Below are 20,151 nucleotides of genomic sequence, written 5' to 3'. Positions count from 1 at the left end.
CATTCATTCATGTGGTACTAAACCATGCCAAGATGTCTTTCATGTAAAAAAAATAAAAAATAAATGGGGTGGGGGTAAGAGGTAGGACGGAGAAGAAAAGATAATTATGGAAGACCCAGTAAGCCAATCTGATAGTCTTCTTCTAGAAATATTCATGAAAATCTGCTGGTGTTTGGTAGCCAATCTTTTCCACATGACTTTTCTGGGAAATGTTCTTAGAAAGATCCCACAAAGGGGTGCTAATAAAATGCATCTCATCGCATGATCTTTCGGTCTGGCATGGAGACTCTCTCGCACGGCTTCAGTGTGGATTCTGGCTCTCCTCCTTCCAAGGCCTATCTCACTTACCCCGTCTTAATCATGCGGTCCCTTCTGCTAGTGCAAGTCCTTCCAAACAGGGCCCGGGAGCAAAAACGCAGCCGTCCACGAGGACAAAGCGAGTCTGGGGACTTAGAGCCCTGAGGTCCTCGCCAATGCCTTACAGATCAGCATGTCCACCCACAGGAAATAAGTTCTGTGGAACCCTTGGGAGGTGAGCACATCTCAAGGGAAAGAGACTGGACCTTTACTTTTGAAAAAGGTCTTTATTAAAGAGACAAATGTGAAATATAAACACAATGTGGGGTTAGGAATGTGAATTAGGCCCTGAAATGATTCCTCCTCCTAGCACACATTCTCAGAAATTACAGAGCCAGGGAGGTCTGCAATAACCAGGCCCAGTCTCAATCGCGGCTTATTGCTCGGTGTGACCCAAATGTAACCAGACCAATCCATCAGCAGCCAGATGTAAATGGCCGTGTGCTGGGCTTAGTTTCAACAGGCATTCTCTCTGCCTGGTGAAAGCCCTTTCTCCAACCAGAGGCCAAGTTATTAAGAAATTGTTTGTCATCTTAGATGGAACGGATCATTTGTTTCCCCGAATTCCTTTTCTCATCATTTACTCATTACACGCCTCCTCCTGATGGAAGTAGACATTTATTAGCTTCTGCATTTATTGCATTGGCAAACAGAAACATTCTGCTGCATTTCCTGGGGGTTCATTCATTTATCTATTGGATAACAGACTGAAGTTTTCTACAGGGCAGAAAAATTAAAATATCAGTCAGGCTGACAGCTGGGAAAATGAGGGTCTCTCTGAGACAAGACGCTTTCTTGAGCTCCTGGCTTAGCGAGGAGCTGCAGGTATTTCACCAACTACACTTCATATATAACTAAAATTGTGGGCTATTAGCTGGCGAACTCATATTCCAAATAAATGCCGCTCACGGTACACTGTAAAGTAACGGAGATGCAAAGCTAACCGCTATTTTAAAAAGAAATTGGAAGGAAATGCTTTTAAGGCTCCATTTCTGGAAGCAGCTAGGGGAGGGAGACTCCTATCAAACCGGGGCTGGAATCATAGCCTGGAAGCCGCGAGAAGCTACCGAGTCACCGAAGCCTCTGCAGGCATCTCCTTCATAGCATCGCTCATAAGTGACGCTCTCCTTCTGCCCGAAACGCCGACGGTGACAGGGAAACCGGCGGAGCCCAGAAGGCGGCTTATTTCAGAGCTGAAGACCTCTGGTTGACAGGGGTCACTTCCCAGAAGCGGTCTGACTGCTTGTGGCCTTAAACAAGCCATTCAACCTCTCTGGGTCTCAGGGTCTTTGTTTTAAAAATTAAACTACCCTTCTGTTGAAAGAGTCAGAGTCAAAGGAGGAGAATGTCATTTAGAAGCTCAACTATCTCATCCCGGCCAAATGACTGTCTGGTCCCGGGGGTCAGACCTCGCTGTGCTCCGAGGCGGTCGCTCCATCAGCAGAGCCACATGCAGCTCCACAGTTCTGGAGGCTTCGGCGCAAGTCGGTCCAGCTGGAAGGTGGGAGCTCGTTTAGAATACCGCTGTCTTCAATCCCTTTTTAATTCTTTCCCCAATTCTTTTTTCCTCCTGCCTCTCTGGCTTCACTCGCCTGGAACCTTTTGTTATACACCTTTCATTCTTCACAACCAGCAGAAGCAATAATGCAGTGGAAGGTTCTGTGGGCCACCAACACAGCCTGTCAAGCAGCTGGCCTGGCCCACGCCGCCCTGGCCTTCCCCATTCTCACACCAACTTGCTGGGGTTTCCTTCTCGGCCCCCCAAAGCAAGACCCGCCTAGTGCTGTGCCAGCACCGCTTATACAAGGAAAAAATCAACTGTTAGTCTTTTGCACACTTCCAGTTTGTATCTTAGAGAACTCCAGCCTTCTGGATATAAGATTGCTTAAAATATTGCTTAAGTGCCCGGCTGGCGTGGCTCAGCGGTTGAACGTCGCCCTAGGATCCAGGAGATCGGGGTCCGATTCCCGGTCAGGGCACATGCCCGGGTTGCAGGCTCAGTCCCCAGCAGGGGACGTGCAGGAGGCAGCCGATCAATGACTCTCTCATCATTGATGTTTCTCTCTCTCTCTGTAATCAATAAAAATATTTTTTTAAATAATAATAATAATAATAAATATTGCTCAAGTCCCATTGAATCATTTTGGGGATTAGAAAAAGTACAAATGCAAGTAAGAATATTATCTGTACAAATCAGTAACATCTTCTAGCTAAGTGCTCATATAGACATTTTCTTCCCCTAAATAGATCTGAAATCTGAGCTGAGAGCACCCTGGGTAGCCACACTGTTCTGTGCACTGATGTTTAGACTGCAACACTCATCAGTTCACCTGCTACCTTAGAGCCTCAGTTTACCATTTAGAAGAGACCCTCGTTCTTATGAAAGCCTTGGTTACAGTGGGTGAACTCAATGGAGGAAAGTGATGCAGCGATGCATTCGATAAGTTCACTAAAAGCCCCCTTCCATGTTCAACCACAGCTCAGGAGCCTGCAGAACGTAACCACAGCATTTTCAGAAGATTAATTTGGTTCTCCCTCCCAATATAGGTGATGTCAACACAAAATTTTCATTAAAATTTTCATTAAAATTTTCATTGTACCTGAGCTACAATGATGCTAGATATTAGAGTTTCCCTTATTTGTGTTATGTTTTATGTAACCAGCTTAGACAAAAAGCAATATAGGTTCCTTAGGGGTTAACAGTTCCTACAGATTCTATTATATGACACGGGATGATAAGATTTTTCAATTTAGTTTCATTGCTTATTTTATCCAAGTAAAAGACTTTCTGAAGATGCCCTTACAGAGATAAAGTAAACTCTTTCTAGTGTTTCACTATATATAAGGAACTATAGGCAAGAAACACCAAAATCTATACTACACAACCTCTGTCCTCAACTCGGTAGAATCTGCCAGGAAGGTAAGATGTGTTAATAATAATAATTAATATCCACTGACACAGACCTGTGTGTCAAAGCCAGGCCCCGCGGTACGTGCTTTCTATGGATTATCTAACTTAGGCCTTGCAATACCACATTCAGGTTGGTACTACTAACTCCACTCTCCAGAGGCGGAGACTGAGGCCCCGCGAAGGCGAGTAAGTAAAAGATACTTTGGGCTTGCCCGTGGTGCTGCAGGACTGAATCGAGCAGTCTCGCTTTCCAAACAGCTATGTGAAAGATGCCTTATGGAAAGAGGTCGCATGCAAACAGAATGATCAGAAGGCTTCACGTAGGAGGTCAGAAGGCAGAGGGGGCATTTCGAACCTAAAAGTGGGGAGAAAAATTCCCTCAAAGGTGAGAGGGGCAAAAAAACCAACCCCCAAAACTGGAGACTCAGGACAGAGAAGACAGGTATGAATAGCAGCTGTCAGGCCTTTTCTGTTCTGATAAGCTTCACGAAGGCCGGAGAGGAAACTCGGGGGGGGTAGCAACAGGTCTGTCCACCTGTGGACAGGCTAACCACTTCCAGCCCATGCTTAGAGGGGGCGTTTCTGTCCAACTAACATTCAAATAGGCATGTGGACATATCGGTTAGCTTTGGTAGGGCTGCTCCGAGTCAAAGGGGCCTCCTTAACGCCTTCGTGTCCAATTCGGGCCCATCCCAACCCTAAGCTTCGTGAGTCTGTGCAGTGCAAGGTTGGGAATGACTTGGGGTGAGCTTGGACTGCCAGGGTTCAAACCCTGGCTCTCACTGCCCGTCCTCTGTAAAATGAGGACAACAAGTCCTGCACAGCAGGAAAGGGTAAATAAAACAATGACGTAAAGCGCAATGTGCAGTGCTGGCAAAATGGTACGCTCACAATAAATGCTGTTTCAAACAGCCAGGCAGGATTACTCACGTTGGCTTGGACTGGGGGGTGGGGGCCTTGAGGAAAGCAGCGCAGTCACAGGGAGACTGGGCACATTTTCACTTGAGAAGGAATTTTTAAAAATACTTCCACATTCCCCTACCAGCTCCATTGCGCCTACTCCTGGGAGAACAAGGATCAGAATCGCTCTTGAAATCGGGGCGCCATTGGAACTCAGCACAGCACCGATCTGCTACCAAAGTGCAGACCAAAATAAGCACCATCTGCCAGGCTGCGCAAGACGGTGCTGCACCTGAAAAGCAAAGCTGGCGCTGTCTGAAAAGACAGTGAAGAATGCACTGGAGTCATAAATGGCACGGAAACAAAGCAAGAGATCTGGGGAACTGGTGTTCAGCACCTGACAGAAGGCTCTTCCTCCACAGCCATGGCTCACGCCTGGCATTCAGGTCCCTTCTCAAGCGGTACCTAACCTAAGGCCGCCTCACTATATAAAACAGCATCACTCTCCATCACCCCCTCCACCGCATACACACTGTCATTTTCTCTTCCATTATTATATTATTTTTCTAAATAGAGCTTATGACCACTTGACAATAAAATATATTTGTTATTGACTGTCTCATATTAACAGTATTAACTCTATGAAAACAGGAGTTTGTGTCTGTTTTCCTCTCTGGTGTATCCCCAGAGTCTACAAGGAGCACACGGTCCACTCTAGATAACAGCAAATGAGCTGGTCAACAGCTCACAGTGACAAAGGTGGCTAAGAAAATAAAGGGACATTCAGCAGAAGTTCTAAATGATAATAAGGGTGCTAAATTGCTTGTCTCAAAAAAAATGAATAAAAATATTTATTGTCAGTTAAAGCAATAATTACTTTTCAAAAGTCTGCAAAAATCCAAGCAAGTTAAAAGTATTCTAAATCACAGGCAGGACCAAAAATTGGAGGACAGTCACTCTTAAAATCAACAAAACTGACCAAGGAACAAACAAGGTAGGTTTATGATAACACATATTTTAGAATTTTTATTTCACTTGTTAAATCAGCAAATATTACACTTTCCCTTAAAATGTCCACAAATAAAGTTACCACTAGAAATATATTAAATAAAAGTCAATATTTCAATTCCTTAATATACTTACCATGAATATATAGTATTTTATTATCATTACTGCTTTTAGGATAAGTAAATAACGAGAATTATAAAGCATAAAGAGTAACTACCCATACCCTGTTTTTCTACGTGAATAAACATTAAGAGCTGTAATTTTCTCAAAAGAAAAATGATTTTCTTCAAATAGTGGGAAGATCCAGAGAGTACATTATATAAAATAGGCCATGGGAAATTTTTTAAACTGCAGTGTGGGTGTGCAAGGTGGCAGGTTGGCAGGTACTTAACCATACTTTATACCACAGAGAAAATGAGAAAGAAAAAACTATTTTCAACAGTTGCATATGCCTTTATCTTTAAAATGCAGCATATTCACATAAAAAAAGACATTTACCCACAACGGACAAACTTGGTTTAATCCTTACAATGCCCATAATTTAAACAACTGAATGTGTCAGTCATTATAATATACTTTGATTCAAGGGATTAAAAAATACAACACCTGCAGAAAGAAAAGATAATTTAGAGGACCCTAACCAGCCTCGGTGGTTGTGTTTTTTTGTTTGTTTGATTGTTTTGTTTTGTTTTTGAGGCAGAAGCCATAAAGATTTTGCTTTGGTGAGTACTTTTAATATAAGCCTGTTGCATAAACTGCACAGTCTGACGTAGTACATTTCTCTGTAGAAATGAAATCTACATTATTGATACAAATGCCCCACGGAAGCCATGACCCCACCCGAAATATTTCCTGCCTCTCAGGAATGCAACCCAAAATAAAATTCCCATTGCTTTTCAAGAAAAGAGCCCTGCAACCAAGAATATTCTTAACCGTAAAAACCCATCATTAGAAGAGCAGTGTCTGCCCAGGAATCACCCCTGTGATTTTTTACTGCATGTCTTTCTTCTTGCTCTTGCCCCAAAACAGCCCTATGGCCTGTCCTTACCTGTGTCTTCCCCTCACCCACTCCATTTTAATGGATAATACAGAAGATGGGGGGAAAAAAACCCTCATTCCGTTCTTACTTGTTAAACAAAGACTGACCCAAACATCACAAAGTAAAAATGAATCCTTGTTCTGCATGGATATCCTAAGTCAGAGACTTGCAGTAGAAGATCAAAACAAAAAACAAACAAAGAAACCAGACACGTGCTCACAGCACATTATTAAAGGGGCACCTGTATTTCCTCCGGATTCTATGGTCTCCTCTCTCCCTATGCTCCCCACACCCCGGCAACTTCTGTAAAGCCGGTCCCCCAAACTTCACGACCACACATCTCCTCCAGACCCTGGTCTCATCTTCTGCATTTCCAGGAGCTGGACTCCAATGTTATATCTCAAGGTTTAATAAGCAAACCACTCTTAACTTGGAGAAGTATAAGTTCAACCAGTCTTGTTTTGTTGCTTTTTAAAATTTCCCACCCACCAGCTAGGCTGTTCTCTTTACTAAACGGACAAAGATTCTAACAGCCTCTGTTCAAAAGATGCAGGATGACAGAAGGATACAGGCTAAGTACACTCAGGTGCTCAGATTCCATCTCCGACACAGTCTGCCAAATTTGAAGGCAAATACAAGAGAGATCCCATTTTATCAAATAAAATGAAGTACATTAAAGACCTCTGAAAATCTGAGATTATGTAGGCCTAATTGTAGTTTTCTTTTATTATTTCCATATTACAAAGTAGTTCTACAGTTGAGCCAATGATTCTATTCCCTCTGGCAAAATTCAATATAACATTTCAACATAAAACAATGGATAAATTTTTTTGTAGGCCCCCCACCTCGCCCAACAAGTTCCCTCAAGCAGCGTGTAATCGTCGACCTCCTAGGTGCTAGAAACTGATGATGATGGTAGCTGACGCTATCCTAATTCAACACCCATAGACATCCACATACAGCATTTTAGTTCATCTCCATGCCCTTGAGAAGTATGTGATGAGAGCCCGTTTACAGATGGGGGCTCTGAGGGTGAAACAGGTTACGCGGTGCTTCTCAAAGACAAAGAAAGACCAATAAATAGGTGTAACATCTGGATCCATATCCACTTGTCTTTGATGTCATTAAGGTGACCACGAGGGCCCTGGCCAGGGAGCTCGGCTGGTTAGAGCGGCGTCCCCTACACCAAAAAGGTGGCGGGTTCAGTCCCCAGTCAGGGCATGTACGGGAGGAAACTGACGTTTCTCTCTCTCTCTGCCCCTCTTTCCTTTCTTCTCGCTCCAAAATCAATAAACACATATCCTCAGGTGAGGATTAAAAAAAAAATTTAGCATGAAGTCCTTGGAGGGAGAGGTCCCAAATGTTTGATGCATTCCAGAACCATCTCAGCCCACCTCCCTAACATTCTGAGGTCTGAGGTTATTAAATAGCTCAGGTAATTATGAAATGACCAAGAGATAAGTATTTGGGAATTACTGCTTTATGACACTGTGGGTATATGAAAACGAGCAACAGGAACAAATCACCAAGTTAACAGTCCTTTCCTCTAGTAGAAGAAATCAGGTGAGTTCTACTGAACATTTCTTTCATTCCATACAGCAATTAATAAAAAACAAACAAACAAAAAAACAAACACTACAGTGTGTCTGCTTTGTACTTTGATATCAACAAAGCTAGTGAACTTTTATTACTCATTTGATTGAGTTTCATAAAACGTCAGGAATGGTACCCAAGTATTCATGGAATTTCAGTCACCTCTGCAATATTTGGGGTGACAATGCCACACAAAATCAGTTCTAGGAGCCTAAACTAACAAATATGCATTCATTTCTTGGAACCTATCTGATGAGACAATGGCATGGGAAACACTGCCCCCACTCCCCCAACTACATAAAACCAGCGCAATAAATTTATGTGTCCATAAATATTCCCATTTCATTAATATAGCATCCAGGTTGTTGTATTGATATTGGTTTTAATTGTTAGTCAGCATAGGCTTAAAACACCAGCAATCTTGTTTTACTGCCTGGCAAGCAAGTCTGGAAACCCAGAATTTCATCATAATCACTGCTTCCATTTAGCTACTTCCAAAGTAATATTCATTGAAAAACTATCTTTTGCATAATTATTCTTAAACAGCAAGGGGAAAAGTAATATATCTGTGAATGTACTTATTTTATATAACTTGTGCCTCTATCTAGACTAAAAATACCCTTTTTTCTTTCTGGCATTTTTCTTTTGGGAACCAAGTTCAAGGTCAAATCCAAATGATATATAATTTTTAATGTACCCAACAGTGAAATAGCAGCCTCTGTCTTTAATTACATGCTATTGAATTTTTACAAATAGTTCTAGGAATGTCTGCCAAATTTCTACAATTTAGAGCAACTACATCATGAGAGAATGGACAGTTCACAATTTATTATGTATTATTTTTCTGGAACTACAGAAACATTATAGTTCTAGGTTACATTTTCATTTTAATGACAGAGAAACAAAAAGCAGACAGATCTCAACAAACGGACTGCCTGCCCAAGGGCATAAGCTAAGGATCTCAGCCTTGAACTGCTCTCCTCTCACTTCTATTTTCACTCTGACTCGCAGCATATAGTCCATCTAGGCAAGGCGGAAGGTACCTTGCAGGGTGCATTATAATTAACTTCCAGAAATACTAATATTAAGAAGAGGTAACAGGTGAGGAAGACAGAAGAGATCCTAGAGGTACATGTGCCTGATTTAGCCCCTCTGTGTGTATCCAAGCACCTACCATGCACGATACCTGGGCACGTATAAGTGCTCGACATCCCCCAGTAAGGGAATCTCCAACCCAGGGCAGAGGAATGTACCAACAGCAGCAAGTGTGGGGACTTCCTAGTGAGCAACAGGGAGGCAACGGATGGGAAACCGCCAGGGAAGGTTAAATGCAGTACGGCTTAAGCGCAGGAGGCAAATAGTAGAGAATCTGCGGATTGGGTGTCTTTCTGAGATGAATTACTCAGGTTAATTCTGAGGCAGAGCCTAGGGAAGCCACTGAGTTCAAGTTCAAATAGTTCTGGGATCAGAGGCATATCTCTGGTCTTAAACTAGAGAAAGGAAATTGACAGTAAACTCTTATTTGTGTGACTATAATTTAAATTTGCAGGAAGTTTATGTATACATTCTAAACAGCAGGCTTTAAGCCCCTGGGCTGCTGTGGATACAGTGGCTCAAGGGCTGCTTCAGAGATCCACCAGAAGGAAATGATTTTGCGAAGTGGGCGATGACAAAGGAAGATGGCGGGGGCCCAAGCGCCCAAGTGGCAGTGGCAGCTACGCCAAGGCCATTCTCGGACACCATGCCCCCTTCTCTTGTTGCTGCTATCACGCTACTTCTCACCGTTACCTTGGGTGACCTAACTTGGCTTGTGACTTTGATTTCTGCCCATAGTAGTTCTTGGGCCACCTTTTTTCTCTCCACCCCCTCAGAAGGGTAAGGCCCAATCCACAGAGTCTCAACTGTTTGCTTACTTTCAGCATCTCTCCTATCAACGTAGCCCATGTACATTCCTGTACTAATTGTATCCATCATCTATCTGGTCATGTTGGAGCTGATGTAGTTTTCCTGTACTGTGGAACACAATCCACTATTAAGACTGGTGCTTAGCTTATAAAAGAAGCCACATTAAAAAAACACAAAAGTTGCTAAGGGAAACTCAGCTGAGAATCTGCTACTTAACTCTAGTGGTTCTAAACAAAAAATGCCATGCCCACTTCTATCAAAAATCTTCGTAAAACTTGGGAGAAGGAGAGTGGCCAGAAAGTGTCCTGAGAGTGTTCTAGTCTCCCACTGGCCACACAGGAGAGGCTGCTGGTGAGGAGGAAGAAAGCCCCAGCTGGGTGACTTAGGGCAAGTCAAGTGTGTCTCTGAGCCTAAACAACTGGCGGGGAGGTGAAGAGAGAAAATGTTTTCCCCTGGAGGTTTGTGCTGGGGTTAAAGTGATGGTGTTCAATCATTTCATACACTGCCTGGCTTATGATAATCCCTCAATAGATGGCAGCTATTTTAATGATGCTGCTGACACTGATATTGTATTTCTTGGCAAAGATGTACACAGGGCAAAGTACCCAGGAGCATTTTCACCCAAAGCCAAGTTTTGCGATAATCCATGAAGCTGGGCATTCTCATTAGGACAGCGCTCATGGATAAAATTGATCAACTCCTTCCCAAAGTCATGCAAAAGTTAACAAATAAGAACATTACTTAGGGAATGTGATTTAATTTACTTCAAAAGTGTGTTCAAAAAGTCATCTCTGCACTGACTGAGGTTTAATTTTATGTGAAGAAGACATGCAGTTGCAATAATACCAGTAGCTGGCACGAGTGCAGAAGAAGAACCCTTGTCTGAATCTGCAAGATCCTGCAGGATACGTAGTGACAGGGGCTGGGGCACACGAGGCGACCTGGGAGATGCATGTCTAAGTCACATGGGCCGCTGTTTAAAGCCACCTGCTGAAAACTTCTTTACTCATTTATTCACCAACCATCTGTACAGTACCCACTATGTGCTCCAAGTGCTGGGGACACAGCAGTGAACAGACAAGGTTCCTGCTCCCACAGATCTTATGTGAAAACTACAAGCCATGAGGGTACAGTGCTGTGGCCACACTAATCTCCCCGAACTCTTGTTTTGAACGTGATTGACCTCTACTCAACTCAACTCATCAATACCAAGACTGAATTCTCCGACCTAGGCAAGCAAACCTTGCTGCTTCCTCACCAGAGAACAGCCAGTCCCATAAAATCTTTCTGGAAACTGGGGGCTCCGGAGGAATGGACGGTGTTGATACAGCCTGGCTTGTTCCTCCAGCTCTGGATCTTGGTAAACACTTGAGGGAAGATTTGTAAAGGCCCAGAGTGACAATTAAGTATCTATTTAACCTGATTACCATCTTACTTCATTTTATGAAAGAGGGAAAAATCCCTATTTGGACCCTAGATTCTTGGTGGCATGTTGCTGGGCCCCCATGTCCAGTTCTTCACGTTAAAATGCAAAACTCTTAGGATAACAGGCATGATTCTGGGTCCTGGTGAAACCCTATTATCCATCGCTCTCAATTCTGGGGAGCCCGGAATAATGCAGGCTTGAATCAGGAATGGGAACATAAATACAGAACTGAGGGAGTACGACATGTTTTCTAAAAGACTCAGACTAGAGCCGATGAAGAGAACCCGAAGCGCAAAGCCCACTGCAGAGGGCCTTCGGGACCCAGGCCTCTTCCTCATCCGCCCACCCGTTTGCAGCACAGCGCGAAGGCGGGCAATTCCGGGGTGGCCGCAGGTCCTCAGAAGCCCTCAGATTAGAAGCTCCACCAGTAAAACATCTGGCTTCCTCACCTCTGCATCCTAGAACACACATCTGGAAGGGCTCAGAAACTGCAGGTGCTGGCACTATGCAGGCACAGCAGATCTCAGAGGTGCTGGGTGAGCTCATTTTCTTGCAGAAAGTGTTCCCTGGTTTGCGTGTCATGCTGAAACACGGCCCGCAGCATCCTCAGCCTGCAAGCGCCGGGTGTGCATAAACTCCGAGAAGGCCTACTGTCCAAATCTGTTCAGCTTATTAAACCCAGCATGCCTCAAAATTATTTGGCGTGGAACCCATCCCACTCCCGAATGCATTAATTCTAAAAAGTTACCCAATGCCTACTGTGTGTCACCACTGGGTCTCTGTTGGAGCATTTAACCTGATGGGCCTCTTCAACCCGCTAACTTCCCTGTGAATCCCACGATCTTTAGACCTTTATGGGACAGAAGTACCGGCTACTCCTCACAAAACATTTCTGCTCTGGAAAACAGTCATCCAGCACAGCCTCCGTGGACACACCGGGGCAACTAAATGCTCTGTACCAGATGCCGAAGGGCGTCTGCGCCGTTTGCATTTGTCACCATATCTATGCACAGCGCCTCCCTGTTTAAATGAACAGAGAATGCCAAGGACTCCCTCTAAACCCCAAAATTCTGATAAGAAGGAACAGGGTCAAAACGGTCTTGGATTCCCTTCATTAAATGCTGACCTTGCTGTGCAAACCTGTTTCATATGCCAAGTTCAGCAGTGAGCACTTCTGATTTGATAATGGGGTGAGCCAGTATTATTTGCAAATGTTTTAATGACCAACTGTACTGTCCTAACTGAAGCTAATATGTTCAAATGTAATACCTTACAGAGGCACAGTGAGTGCATGGTCTGAACATAAAACTGCCACGAGGGGCATTTTCTTACACCAGCCCTGCAATTTCCTTAAAAAATTAATAGTTACGTAGTTTAATTTTTCAGTCAGTAAAATAGGGAAATAAAAGCCTTGGTTGGTCTGCCTAATGAAGTACATTTGAAATTTATAAATAAACAAGACATCAAGAAGCAAAACAATCACTCATTATAAAATTGGATACCAAGAAAAATTAAGAGATTTGGCCCATTTGCAATGAATGGCATACAAAGGAAACACAGAGTGACTTCCTGGCTGCAACATTCTTACCAATAGCAAGAAAAGATCCCAAAGACAGGAAAGGGGGTGCTAATTGTGTTTTCAAATAAAACAGCCTGCTGAGCCTCCCTAGACAAAATGAACAGAATCTCTAAAAGTGAAATTAATTTTCCCTGGGTTTCATAGCACTTTGTTTCTTACCTTGTCTCTACACATTCAAGTGGCATATCATTTTAAAGAACTGTCATGGTAAACAGACTCTAATTATTATATTGCACAGTCTTTCACAAGGTAAAAGAAATGTGCAGAGTTGGGAAAGTATGCAGCCCATATTGTTGGCATCTTAGCACTTATGATCATTACAAGCACTCACAGAAAAGCAACGCTGGGCTTTAAAGCTGAACTGTATATTATCTCTTCCTCAGAGCCCTGGGGCTATCACTGCAAAGCACAGTGGTCCATTCTAAACTCTGAATAGAGAAAAGGAAGAGATCATTAAATTATAATTTCCATGCACAATTGGTACAAGTATTTCCTACCAACAGGATTAATATGAAAGCAAGATCCCAGAATAAAGCTGCTCAGCAGAGAGGATGGCAGTTTAGTGTCTTGTAAATTTGATTTCACTGAAAGCCCTGACACATCGTAATAGTGAAATCCTATTTACTGTAGCAAGCAGGATGGATAATGCTATTTAATACCTGGTGCACTGTGTGCCACCATCGCACAGCTCTGTGCTCCAAGTGCTCATCTTATCTTAAGGTTAATACTTCTTGACAGCCTACATGGTCAAGAGCCCCCCAAATTAAGTGCTGATCCCATGATTTGCAAATCTTTCCTCTAAAGTTAGGCACAGAAAAACTGGCTCCAGTTAAGGGGATCATTTTAACAGGATGCACTTTCAACAGCTTATCCTAGGGGGGGAAAAAGGAAGTCTTGTATCCCTAAAGCCAGATTTAAACAGCATTTCAAGGTTACCCAAACCATATTTCCCATTAGAAAATTCAGAGAGGTTAACAGAAAGCCAATGCATTTGGAGGACTTGTTGAATAATGAATTAAGGGTAAGACCCCCATTTCCACCATACTGTATTGATTTTTTTTTTTCCCCTCAGAGAATGAAAAAAAAATTTTTAAGTGCATCCTGCTTGCTACTTTTGGAATATCTGCAATAATAAACTTCCTTTAGGGAGGCAGGTAAGAGTATAAAAGGCTTCAGTCTTCGAACCTAAGTTATAAATAACTGTGTCAAATACATTAACAAAAGATACGGTGATACAGGGTGTTACTTGTTCCTCTACCTAACAATGAACATCTCAGGGCATTTATTTGAACGATCATTTGTTACTGATAAAAAAAGGTAAGAGCAGCTCAAGGTACATGCCGCAAACCATTTTTTTGTAATGGCATTAAAATTAAAAGTGACATTGGCTTCTACTGTCTTCAACGTCCAAACTCCTGGACCACAGAACCTTGTAGGTTTCTGGAACTTCTGGTTAACTACAGAAACTATGGGGAATCTGCCTTGATTTTGAGGTAAATGCAGAAGCCAGTACAAAATTTGCAAGTGTCAAAAAACAATACATTTCTCTAGGTTGCCAAATGCAAACTAGAATAAACCTACCAAGGCATATCTACCACAAAGCGATGCTTTTACCTACTGTGCTAAATTTGCTATTATCACACTGCATACCAAGGCATACACAGTGATTTAGTGTATGTTAGTCGCCCATACAACCTGGAATCGCTGACAACTGTTTAGGAAGCACTGTTGGGGGAAAATATCAAAGGATTTTTTTTTTTTAATCCCATAAATTGAGTTTAAGTTATCTCCCTAACTCCAATAAGGACAGTTTATGTTTTAGTATCTCAGATGTCAGTGGTCGGTGATTGTAGCCTTATTAATCCCTTGAAGAGACTGACCCAGCTTCGCTCAATGAAATATTTTTACGACAGACTTCATCCGGTAGTAAAAATGCATAATAATTTCTTCCCATAAGCAGCACACTGAGCTGACAATAATCTGTTCTGTTGTCGTTTCGCTTTATTATCACCGTTGGCGTTGTTTTCCCCCACGCTTTGCACAGAGGAATATAGAAATGAGGGCACTAATTGACAAGGAAGAAGTCATGCAATCGGAAAAGCCAATTAATCATACAGAGGAGCCTGACACTTCATGATGCAACAGAAAATATGCCACCTACCATAAGTAAAAGGCTTTTAAAAATTGCTCACTTGATGTAAGCCTGACCTTAGAATTTAATTAGCTACTCTCTCCACAGGTGACAAACTAGTAAAGTACATTTCTTCTTAATGATAATTTATTTTTCACCATTCTCTTTGCATTGCTCTCTTTGCCCAGCTTGTCCACTTCCCTCCCCTTAACTGTATGGGACTGACTGCGGTGTGCATGCAAATTGCTGCTGAAATCGGCAGAAGCCTGTAAACGCAAAGCAATACATATCCCACTACCCTGTTGATCTGAAGACTGTAACTGTATCTAACTAAGCTCTCTGATCTCCCTCAGCTCAAGCCACCAGGGCTTTTAAAGCTCTCTTCACGCTGTGCCAAACCCCACCATTCTTACGAGCGCCAAGAGCAAAGTGGATGCAGTAGAGCAAATCAATTCAAGTTCATAATTGAGAAGTTAGGCATGCAAGACACACTAATCATCAAAGAACTCCTGTCTCCGAGATGTTTGGGGAGAAAGCTGTCCTTCATCCTGGTAGCTCCCTGGGGATGCAGCCTCTTCTACTGCAGCTTTCTTTGGTCCTTCCTCTCACTTCCCTCCCATAGGGCTAACAGACGACTGGAAAATACATATTTTCTTGAACAACATGCAGGCAATCCAGACTCTAATGAAATAACCATCAAAACAGTTTATCAAGCAAGAGTAACAGAAAGTTTGGTTTCTTTCTAGGGGTGGAACGGGATATGACTGTCCTATAGGAGTACTATGAATGAATGAATGAATGAATGAATGAATGAATGAATGAATGAATGAATGAATGATTGCCTCGAAAATATTTTTAAACTGCTCAAATGACTATAGATTTCTTACTTCAAAGTAAAAGAAGTACAACTAGCTATTAAAATAATCCTTAGTAGTATCATGCTGTAGTTGCTAGGTAATAAGGACTTTTTTATTCCCTCTTGGTCAAATTTTCCCAGGAAGTGCCAAATCCTGGGGAGAAAATTATGCATTTTGAATGCTTAACACTTTTAGGTTGTGAGGTAGCATTAATCAAATTAGACCATCAGGACCTAAAAAGTTGTACTACAAGCCAGAAAGAGCTAACTTACCACCCAAGGAACTAAAAAGAGTAAGTGGGATTTAACGTCTTCAGTGCAGAACTGGCAAATATTGAGGATAGTGCCAGGTAATGGCTCAACGCTCAGGTGTTGGACCTGGCTCATGTCCAGATCATGTCTTGGCTGTACATTCTTGGGCTAATTATTTGAAGCCGTGGGATCTTCATGTAACAAGAGGGTCGGCATCTGCACAGGGCTGTATGTGGGGATAAAATGTCATAGTCTCTGCAAAGTGCCCAGCACAATGCAAATGCTATTGTCACTACTGGGATGGTGATGATGCTACCATCCGGACACTCACAGTGAAACCTGGTTTGCTCTTAGATTTACATTATTAACTTAAATGATCGGTGAAGAAGATACTAAACGTTTTGTGTATATTTAAAAACTGTACACTAACTGCCCAGACATAACTGAATGGTATAAGCCTAGGAAGTCTAGGAGTCGTTCACTGTGCTCTTACAATGTGTGAGTTGTGGAAAATACAGAAATAAGAAAATGACCTTGGCCCTCAAGGAGTTTACAAGATAAACACAGATAGCTAATTTCAATGATCATAAAATATGGCATCACAGAGGGACGTTTATGGAGAATCCCCTGGGGGACTTGGGAATTTAGGGGCCTTCTCTTTGAAGGGTTCCTCTCATCAGATCACCAACAGGAATTAACACGCGAATCTCCTTCAGTTAGGTCCCACGCCCACGTGTGATTCTCTAATGTTCTCAAAATATAAAACTCTACTTCACATCTGTGACCGTGTGTGGTTGGATAAAGCTGGCAACATTTACAATGAAATAAGGACCTGAAAAACTTTCAAATGGCTTTGACCGTCTTTCTCAGAAAAGAATACTGGAATACTGCCCCTAAGGGGTGTGAAACCAGTGTCCAGTTAAATTATCCTTATTACACCTCACAAGTTAGTGGAAGAGAAAATCATCTCAGGCACCTGGTGAACTAGCCAGTACAAGCACCTGGGGGGAGAAGGCTCCTTTGCACAGGGAGCATCTAATTGATAAAGAGTTTACCAAAACAGATCCAGCAGGCGGACCAAGGACTGAATGAGCTGCCATGCGCAGTGGACTTGGGTTCACATTCTCGAAAGAAGCCTGCACAGGTCAATGAAAATGAATAGTTCAAGTAGTAAGATTATGAGCCACCGGAAAGTGCTAATATGTAGTTACTGGGTTTGTTAATCCAGCAGATAGGCAGATGGTAAGGAGATCTTAGAAATCCTCCTTGGGACGATTCTATAAAAGACTCGATATCCCCTCTCCATTAATATACCTACCACATGGCACCTACTTGACGGTTTCATCATTTCATTTGGTTAAAACAGAGAAAGATATGTGCATATATACACTCTTAAACCACAGGTAGCCTGAATTTCACAGTAAGATGATTCTGCAAGTTACCATATTGAAGTCAGTTTTTCTTACATTATACACTATTGGTTCGGCGCTTTTACGCCTTCCAACACAAAGTGTGCAGGATCCCTAAGGGAAATGCTTAGGCATTGTATTTTCACCACCATCACAGTGCAAGAAAAACCCTTTGCACTAAATCTCTTGCACTAAGTCTAGAAAATGCTTTGTCATCAGGGCCCTAAATGTCTCTCAAATATTCCTAGATGAAATCCCAAATGGACAAATTCAACTCAGGTGCTTTAGAAACGGCAATAACAAACAAAAACCGGCAGAAGACGCCAGGGAGCTGAATAATACTAAAGTAATTTTATGATTACTGATATCTTACACACAATGGAAAGCAAGTAAATACTCTTTAATGGCAGCAGCTTAAATTGGTTCAGCTCGTCCCAGTTTTCAAGGAGCTTTTTAAATATACCATCTCATCTTATCTGGTCCCTCCCCACCCTTCACTCACAAAGGCGAGCAAGGAACAGAGGATTCTCCACACTAATTTATACAACCAGAACCCACAGAGATTAGGTGAACTGTCAAATAACTAGACGACACAGCCATGCCTTCTGACCCCTAGTCCAGCATCCTTTCAACCGCATGCTATTAAATACAGAATTACTAAGTATCAACTAATGGTAATGTGATTATTCCACCTCAGGAGTCTCCTAAACTCACTGGTGCTTCTCAGCTTTCAGTTATAATTCCTAAGTAACTACTTTCTAGGTTTATGTTCAAATAGGAAAAATCATATATTTTGCCTAAATAAGAAGGCACTAATCGCAATGATTTGATATCATACTACATCCATCTGACCTCCACCACTTGTTCTACCCTGAGGCTAAAAGCAACAGTCAGCTGCTGAGCAGACAGGTTGAATCTGCCAGGAGCAGCTCCTCTCAGCTCCTCTCCGCCAATCACTGAACTATCTGCACCAAGTCAGTGAACTTAAGAGAAATGGGTGAGTATTTTTCAGAGCCCTTTCTTGTATCTAACAGTGATCAATGACAAATTCAAAGCTACAAATATGAAATTCAAAAAAACACAAATTCAAGCATAGTTAATACTTAATGACAAAGAAAACTACATTTGAGTAGAGAGAAAGCAGGCGCTGAGGAAATCACCTCCAAACTTTCCCTCCACCCATTTTATTCAGCTATTGAGGGCCAACCAGGGCAGGCACAGTGCTCTGGAAGGACAGAGTGAAATAAGAAACACGGCTGACTGGGTGGGTACCCAGGGCTGGACACTAGGACAGCTGCTTTATGAGATTTGGCTCCTTTAACAAGCTGGTAAGGTGGTATTATTATATCTCTGTGCTATAGCTGAGGAAGCGGAAAGTTTCCAAGAAGCACAGCAGGCAAGTGTCGGTTCAGACCTAGGCCCGTGCATGCCAGAGCCTGTGCGCTAACCCAGGCTCCGCAACCTGCGACTCTGGGGTCAATTCCAGCGGCCACCTGTTTCAGTGTGACCCTAAGAAGGGTGTTACATTTTTAAATGTTTGGGGGGGATCAAAAGTAGAGTATTGCAAACTTCAGTGTCCATAAATTAAAACATGGTCACATTTGTCACTGACATGTTGGCTGTGGCTGCTTTCACGTTACAATGGCAGAGTTGAGTGGCTGTGACAGAAACCACACACAGCCTGCAAAGCCGAAAACAGTTACTATCTGGCCCTTTACAGAAAAATGTGCTGACTTCTGCTCCATGGTTACTTAACATCTCTATCTGGATGTCTTAGAAATACATCACACTTAACATACCCCAAATCAAACTCCTGATTTCCTCCACTACACACACCCAGATCCACAGTTTAGGTCTTCCCTGGAGAAAACCCATCCTGTGTAAAATTACATCCTATGTAGAAATCACAGACCTACCTCTTTCTTCCTTTCATTCATGATCAAAGCTATAAGCAAATCTGGTCAGCTGTGCCTCTGAAATATCCAAAGGTATTTCTTTCCTTCCACTGCTCAGCACCAACCCTTTTCTGAATCGCTGCCATAACCTCTTACTAAAACTTCTGCTTCATTTCTTGCTCAAGACAGCAGCCAGAATACTCTTCCGCTCACAAACCCTCTGGACTTTCTAAGCATGCCAACCACACCCCTGCTCCGGGTTCTGGGGCTCCCCCATTACTGCAGACCTCTTCCCAAATGCCATCCTACTAGACAGGCCCACCCTCTCCACCTGACCCTGAATCTCCACGTCTAGGCCCTGGGACACCCTTTCCCTTGCTTTATTGTTTGCCGCACTATCTCAACCTCCCATACTATACATCTATCTATATGTATCTATATCTATCTATATAACTATATCTATACACACACACACACACACACACACACACACACACTGGGTTTTCATTGTATTTAGGCTCCATGAGGGCTCATTTTCTTCAGGAGTGTATCTCTGGCACTAGACCAGGGCCTGACATACATCAGGTACTTAAGTATCTGCTGAATGAATGAGAAGACCGTCGCTACGGTCAAGAAGCACTCAGTTCCGTGACATACAGACATGGCTAAACATCTTCAACACATAAATAATTGTATTGATGATATATTTCTTATTTTACCTACTTTGTTATCAAACACCCTATTCTAAACAAATCAAATGCTGGGGGTCTCAATCAAAGGGGAGAGAAAGCTAGCTTGGCAATATCATGGTCTGTGCATGAAATCATTCCAGACAAATCTACTTGATTGCCCGGGGGCACTGGTCACCTGCTCAAAGTCCCATTCTTACC

The 20,151-nt window shown here is 42.6% G+C and overlaps 1 protein-coding gene across 1 annotated transcript in view; it reads right to left on the bottom strand.

Annotated features, from left to right (window-relative positions):
- The window catches only part of CHCHD3 (coiled-coil-helix-coiled-coil-helix domain containing 3), a 250,644-nt gene that overhangs the window by 67,591 nt on the left and 162,902 nt on the right, over positions 1-20,151 (bottom strand). The gene's annotated exons all lie outside the window — the stretch shown is intronic.

The sequence above is a fragment of the Miniopterus natalensis genome, chromosome 10, assembly GCF_054644295.1.
Source record: "Miniopterus natalensis isolate mMinNat1 chromosome 10, mMinNat1.hap1, whole genome shotgun sequence".
Lineage (NCBI taxonomy): Eukaryota > Metazoa > Chordata > Mammalia > Chiroptera > Miniopteridae > Miniopterus > Miniopterus natalensis.
The sequence above is the reverse complement of the archived record's forward strand: the minus strand, read 5'-3'. Positions and strand labels throughout refer to the sequence as shown.